The following is a 6,412-nucleotide window of genomic DNA, read 5'->3' as shown; positions in this document are numbered from 1 at the left end:
CAGGGTTGAAGTTTCCATTCAGAAACATTTTCCTCTCATAGACTCTGCAGTGTGTGTGTTTGTTTCTGCTCTCAGCACACACTCACACACACACACACACACACACACACACACACACACACACACACACACACACAGACACACACACACTGCTGCTGTGTTCGTTGTTCAGATGACAGATATATGACAAATATCTCCACGTGAAGCTCAGCAGGGTGGAGGCTGATGTTTGATGATACATGTGAAACCCTCCTCGTCTCTTCTCATAAGCTCTTCTCCTTTAAGTCTTACTCCTCTCTCCTCCCTCGTTCCACACCTCCTCTTTTAGGCTTCATGGTTCTTCCTCTTCACCTCTTTTGTGCTCCCTCCTCTTCTGTTTAAGACCTTCCTTCCTCTCTCACTGCTCATATATTTCACCTCATTTCTTTCTCCATCGTGCTCCTCCACCTGCCACCTCCACTCCTCTTATCTGTCCTCTTCATCCCTTCCTCTTATCCCACCATCTGTCCATTCCTCTCATTCATCCCTTTGCTCTTCTCAGTCCTCACCTCCGCCGCTCTCCATCCTCTCAGCTTTCGTCTTATCGTCGTGCTCCTCTTCCCTTTCATTCCTCGTCTTCTCCTCCCACCCATCTGTCTCCTCTCGTCTTTTTTCCTACCTCTTCACATCCGTTCATTTCTCTTTCTCCTCCCTGTCTCCACCTGCCCCCTTCGTCTCCCTCTTTTTCTCCCCTTCAGCGCTCTCTCTATCTTCCAATCACTCTCCTGTCCTGTCTAACTTTTTCCTCTCCATCCTTTCATCTCGTCCTCTCCGTCTCCGTCTCTGATCCTCTCACTCTTCACCTCCACCCTACACGTTTCTGAAATGTTTCTGTGACGTTGTTTATTTGCCGTTCCTGCAGCATTTGGCAGAGTGTTGTCAGACACACAAAGCCGACACAGGACGAGAAGCAGGCATGGCAGCCCGAACAGTCCAAAAGTTCTTCAAATGGAAGTATAGCCATTACTTTTCCTTCCAGGAAAGTAAGGGAACGAGTGGAACTGTGAAAACTGTAACTAGTTACTTTTTGAGGAGTAACTTGCCCAACACTGAAGGTGACGCTCACGTGCTCTTAATCTGCTGATGATCATCCATGGCTCAATGATCACTGTACGAAAGCAACAACAACAACTTTATTCAGAAGACCAACAACGGACAGTCTAAAATATGAAATATGAACAATCATTGTGGCCATTTTAACACTGCAGTATTAGCAACAATGAAACAACATAAAACAGTCTGCTACAAAGACATTTCAAACATTTCTCCTCTAATGTAACACAAGTTGATATTTATATTTATGCTGTTTCCATAGTTACCACACATTCATACACCAGCTTCTATGTTATCGCTGTAACTGATCCTGTTATTTTAACACATTACATGCATCTGCAAGAATGGCCGCTTGATTCTGGGGACAGAGGTCCATACTTGGCCGGTGTCCTCACAGTCCACTGTTGGTAACATAGATCTGTACCTGTGTGTCACACAGTGTGTGTGTGGCATTCCTTTGTGAGCTTTAGGCCAACAGCCAATGACTTATCTGTGTGTGTGTGTGTGTGTGTGTGTGTGTGTGTGTGTGTGTGTGTGTTAAGGATTATCTGGTCTGTGTACACTGGTAAGAAAAAAGCCAGTTGTCAATGGAGGTTCAGTTCAAGGACAAAGGTCTTACAAAACACACAGCGGCTTTCTTTCTTTCTTTCTTTCTTTCTTTCTTTCTTTCTTTCTTTCCTCAGATTAGTGAGTTAAAATACGACGAGGAGATGAGGAGTGAGGAAATGTGAACATCATGTTGAATTCTGAAATATTCAGATCTGTTGTTTCAGCGTGTGCACGATGAGGCAAAGCTGCTGGACTTCGTGTTTCTGTCCGTCTGTCTTGGGGTTGCACAGATTAAAGACAGTGAAACTTCACTGTGATCTGTGATCTGTGATCTGTAATCTGTGATCTGTAATCTGTGATCTGTAATCTGTGCTCTGTAATCTGTAATCTGTGATCTGTAATCTGTGATCTGTGATCTGTAATTTGTGATCTGTAATCTGTGATCTGTGATCTGTAATCTGTGATCTGTAATCTGTGATCTGTAATCTGTGATCTGTAATCTGTGGTCTGTGATCTGTAATCTGTGAACTGTTATCTGTGATCTGTAATCTGTGCTCTGTAATCTGTAATCTGTGAACTGTTATCTGTGATCTGTAATCTGTGATCTGTAATCTGTGATCTGTGGTCTGTAATCTGTGATCTGTAATCTGTGGTCTGTAATCTGTAATCTGTGATCTGTAATCTGTAATCTGTGGTCTGTGATCTGTAATCTGTGATCTGTAATCTGTGGTCTGTAATCTGTAATCTGTGATCTGTAATCTGTAATCTGTGGTCTGTGATCTTTAATCTGTAATCTTTGATCTGTAATCTGTGATCTGTAATCTGTAATCTGTGATCTGTGATCTGGTACCAGTGATCAGATCTCATGTCATTGGATGTAACATTAGCACATAAGTGCAGGTGGAGGTGTTAACATTGTGTCAGAGCTGCATATTTGAGGCAGCACAGCCTCCACCCACAGCTGCAGTCTCTGGCATGCATGATGAGGACACCAAAGTATTCAAGGTATTAACAGTACCTACTCATTAACACACACACACACACACACACACACACACGCACACACTGAGCATTTCTTTAAGACAGTTTGAGATCAGCTTTGTCTGATGTGCTGTGACGGTTCATGTCTCTGTGTCCTCGACTTCATGCATCATCATCATCATCATCATCATCATCATCATCATCATCATCATCATCATCAACATCATCATCATCATCATCATCATCATCATCATCATCATCATCATCAACATGTAAAACACCTGCACGTGATGCAGAATAATGAAATCAGAGATGAGCAGGTCTGATTGCAGAGTGTGGAGAATCACAGCTCATTCTGTACAAACTGCTGCTTTCTGATCACGTCTCTCTGCCTTTGCTGGGTTTTCTATCATTTATCGCGGCTCTTCATCGGCCTCTTCCTCTGCTGCTCTGCTCTCTCTGTTTGAAGTCTACCTGTGCTGGAGTCCCGGCGGGCCTGGCCTGGTCTTTATGAATCATTAGTGCTGCATTGGGGTCGTCTCTTCTGCTGCTTGATCCACACCCACATTCTCCCCTGAGGAGGATCCACTCCGCTCTCCAGCGGCCGACCACAGAGACCGGGAAGGTTACTTTTGAAAACGTGAACTTCACATGCATATTAATGATGTGCAGAGTGCAAAGTGAAATGTAATGAATCACCTTGAACGCCCACACAGCTGACAGAAACTGATTAAACCTGTTTTATTTTAGTCTTCTGATTATTTCTATGTTTGTTTTGTGTAGTATTTTAATAATCACATCAAAATATTTTCCTTAACGAGCGAAGAATGAGAATAATATCTGCACAAAAATACAACTGAAAACAAACACAAGAAAGTTAAAGACAGGAACATTTCCACCTTCAAGGAGAAAACAGAAAATCCTCAGTTTTAGAAAGATTGATAGATGATTACACATGAACTCAAACCGAAAACCTGCACATAGTCTCTGAGACGTCCCCGCAGACTGTCTTAAACCTGGACGTAGTCTCTGTGACGTCCTCGCAGACTGTCTAAAACCTGGACGTAGTCTCTGTGACGTCCCCGCAGACTGTCTAAAACCTGGACGTAGTCTCTGTGACGTCCACACAGACTGTCTAAAACCTGGACGTAGTCTCCGTGACGTCCCCGCAGACTGTCTAAAACCTGTAATGAACCTGCTGTGAAGTTGGAGCCTCAGACGTTGCTTGGTTCTGACTTTCTTTTAAACTCCGTCATGCTCCAACATGCTGGAACCAGCTCAGCTCTACGTGAAATGTTGCTCTCAGGAATTTGTCTGTTCAGGTTTCTTCATGTGACTGAAAGATAAAGATGAGATCAGACTAAAGCTTCAGGGACGTGAGATTTTCTGGCATGCTGAGCATTTAAAGATGAATTTCATCACCGCTGAAGAACTCTTGTGCTGAAACTTGTAATGAGCTGCATCGGAGCAAGAGAGGGAGAGAAATAAAAACAGAGGGAAGAGACGAGAAGAGACAAGAAGAGACAGACAGATAATTAGAGAGGGACACAGACAGCAGTCAGATCAATCTGCAGAGAAGATGAATGACTTCCAGAGTTTGTTTATGTCTCCAGGAGCCATGAATCTCCTCATCCAGCTGTTCCATATGTTCTGGGCTCCGTCTGCAGTGGCTGGGCCTCCTCACCTGAAGCGACACCTGGGTTTGGAGAGACGACGGCTGGTGGGAGGGAACCAGCGTGCCGCTAAACACTGGTTAGACTTCAAACTTAGATATGACAGTTCAGCCAGAACACGAGCACAGCTGTACAGGCTGACCTTTCACAAGTCAATCATCAGGAAGAGCTTCTGAAGCTGAGCTGACGAACTAACAGCAGCTACATTTCAGAGAGTTCATCAGGTGGCTCAGAGCTGTAGAGCTCCACACACTTCACTCCTGACCTGAAGCTACAGAGTGTCGCATCACCATGATAGAGAAGGAGTTCTTGTATTATTGGGTTTCATGTCACAGCCACGTTGCTTCAAGTTGAACAAAGCTGAATTTCACAGTTTAATGTTCCAATGAAAGGAGAGTTACTTTAAACACGACTTCCTGCTTTCCAACAGATTCTCCAGAGGACGGACGTTCAGGAAAGGATATTAAAAAACAAAACATGAGTTATTTGATTTTTATTTAAAAACTCAAAAATTAAAAATGAAATTGAAGATATTTTTCTTCATCAGGGTCAAGAAGGGATAAACTAAACTCTCCTGTTTCTAAAAACAAAAGATACAATCGTTGGTTTGAGCGACTGGAAGTTTTCAAAGTAAGAGTGCAGATATGAGGACATATCACAGCAACGTGGGAAGTGGAAACTGGAGACTTTACGTCTGATAATCAGGGGAGAAGTTTGTATGACTGTGTTTGCCCATTTATATTAGATATATTAGATATATATATATATATATTATCATTTTTATTGTGTTTTCTTCAGCAGCACTTTCTACTTGCAGACATCGAACATAACAATAACCTCGGCTTTGTTTTTAACTCTGGTTCTGGCTGCTGAGTTTATAAAGTTCTGCATGGCCATGTCTCCCAAATCAACCACCACAATAAATGACAAATCTGTGTTTCTGATTTCAGAATCATACAGGTGAACGAATCTGGCCTGACGTCAATAATCGTGTCAAGCGTCCCCTGAACACAGCCCTTCTGCAATCGGTGGATCAAGAAGAATTAGACATGGACGACAGATACTGTGTGTCCAGCCTGCACAGCTGTGTCAGATCGGAGCTGAGAATCAGTTTGCAGAGAAATATTCAGACACATCAGACTTGACAGCAGTGAGCAATGACTGCTCCATACAAAGAGGCCTTGCTCTATCTCATAACTACAACTCAGTGCAATGTGTGAAATGCCGTTTGCTCCATTTGAACGTACAGAAATTAGTACCAGCAAGGTGTTTGGTAAAAGGTTCCTGAACTGAGGTCAGATGTTCAGCTTCCTTCTTTATGCTGAGTCACTCTAACTCATGTGTTCAGTCAATGAAAGAAACTCAAATACACCATGGCTGAGTAGAAAAGTGCCAAATGTTACTTTTTCAGCCAGACCACTGACCTCGATACGTCCCCCTACATTTCACACGGTATTCGGAGGTTCCTGCTCCCGCCTCTGTTCCAATGATGCTTTTGCAACACTGCATGAAGACCGGCTCCTCTATGAACTCTGAAATACAAATACAGTCTCTGTATGTGTCAGAGTTTCCTTTTCATTCAACATTAACACTTTTAAAAATGTCTCCATTAGCAATGCATTGTAGTAGATGAGACAAAAATGAGCTTGATCAGAGAATGTAAGAACATGCGTTAGATAATGTCAAATGAAATGACTGAATTATTTCACACGTGTGATAATCATTTAATTAATCATTTAATTAATCATTTAATGAATTATTTAATACTCACTGAAACAGACGACGCAGCTGAAGCTTTGATGGTCTGTGACGCCATGATAAGAAAGATCAGATCAGATCAGATCGAACTCTTGTGCAACAAAATCTAATTATAATTCATTTCTCATCTGGTTATTAATACATTTGAAATCATATAATGCGTTTCACAGTAACTGAACATGCGACGTAAGATTACCTGGTTCATGTTTCAGAGACAGTGGCTGTGGATGCAGGTGGACTAGCAGTAATCTCCTCTCTGTCTCTAAAGCTGAGCACAGGAAGTTTTACCCAAAGCTCAGTCCACAGGTGAGGAACATCTGGAGCTTCTGTAATACTGCAGTCCTGCACTTGGGGCGATA

Source organism: Larimichthys crocea, chromosome VI, assembly GCF_000972845.2.
Source record: "Larimichthys crocea isolate SSNF chromosome VI, L_crocea_2.0, whole genome shotgun sequence".
NCBI classification, from domain to species: Eukaryota; Metazoa; Chordata; class Actinopteri; family Sciaenidae; genus Larimichthys; species Larimichthys crocea.
The sequence above is the reverse complement of the archived record's forward strand: the minus strand, read 5'-3'. Positions refer to the sequence as shown.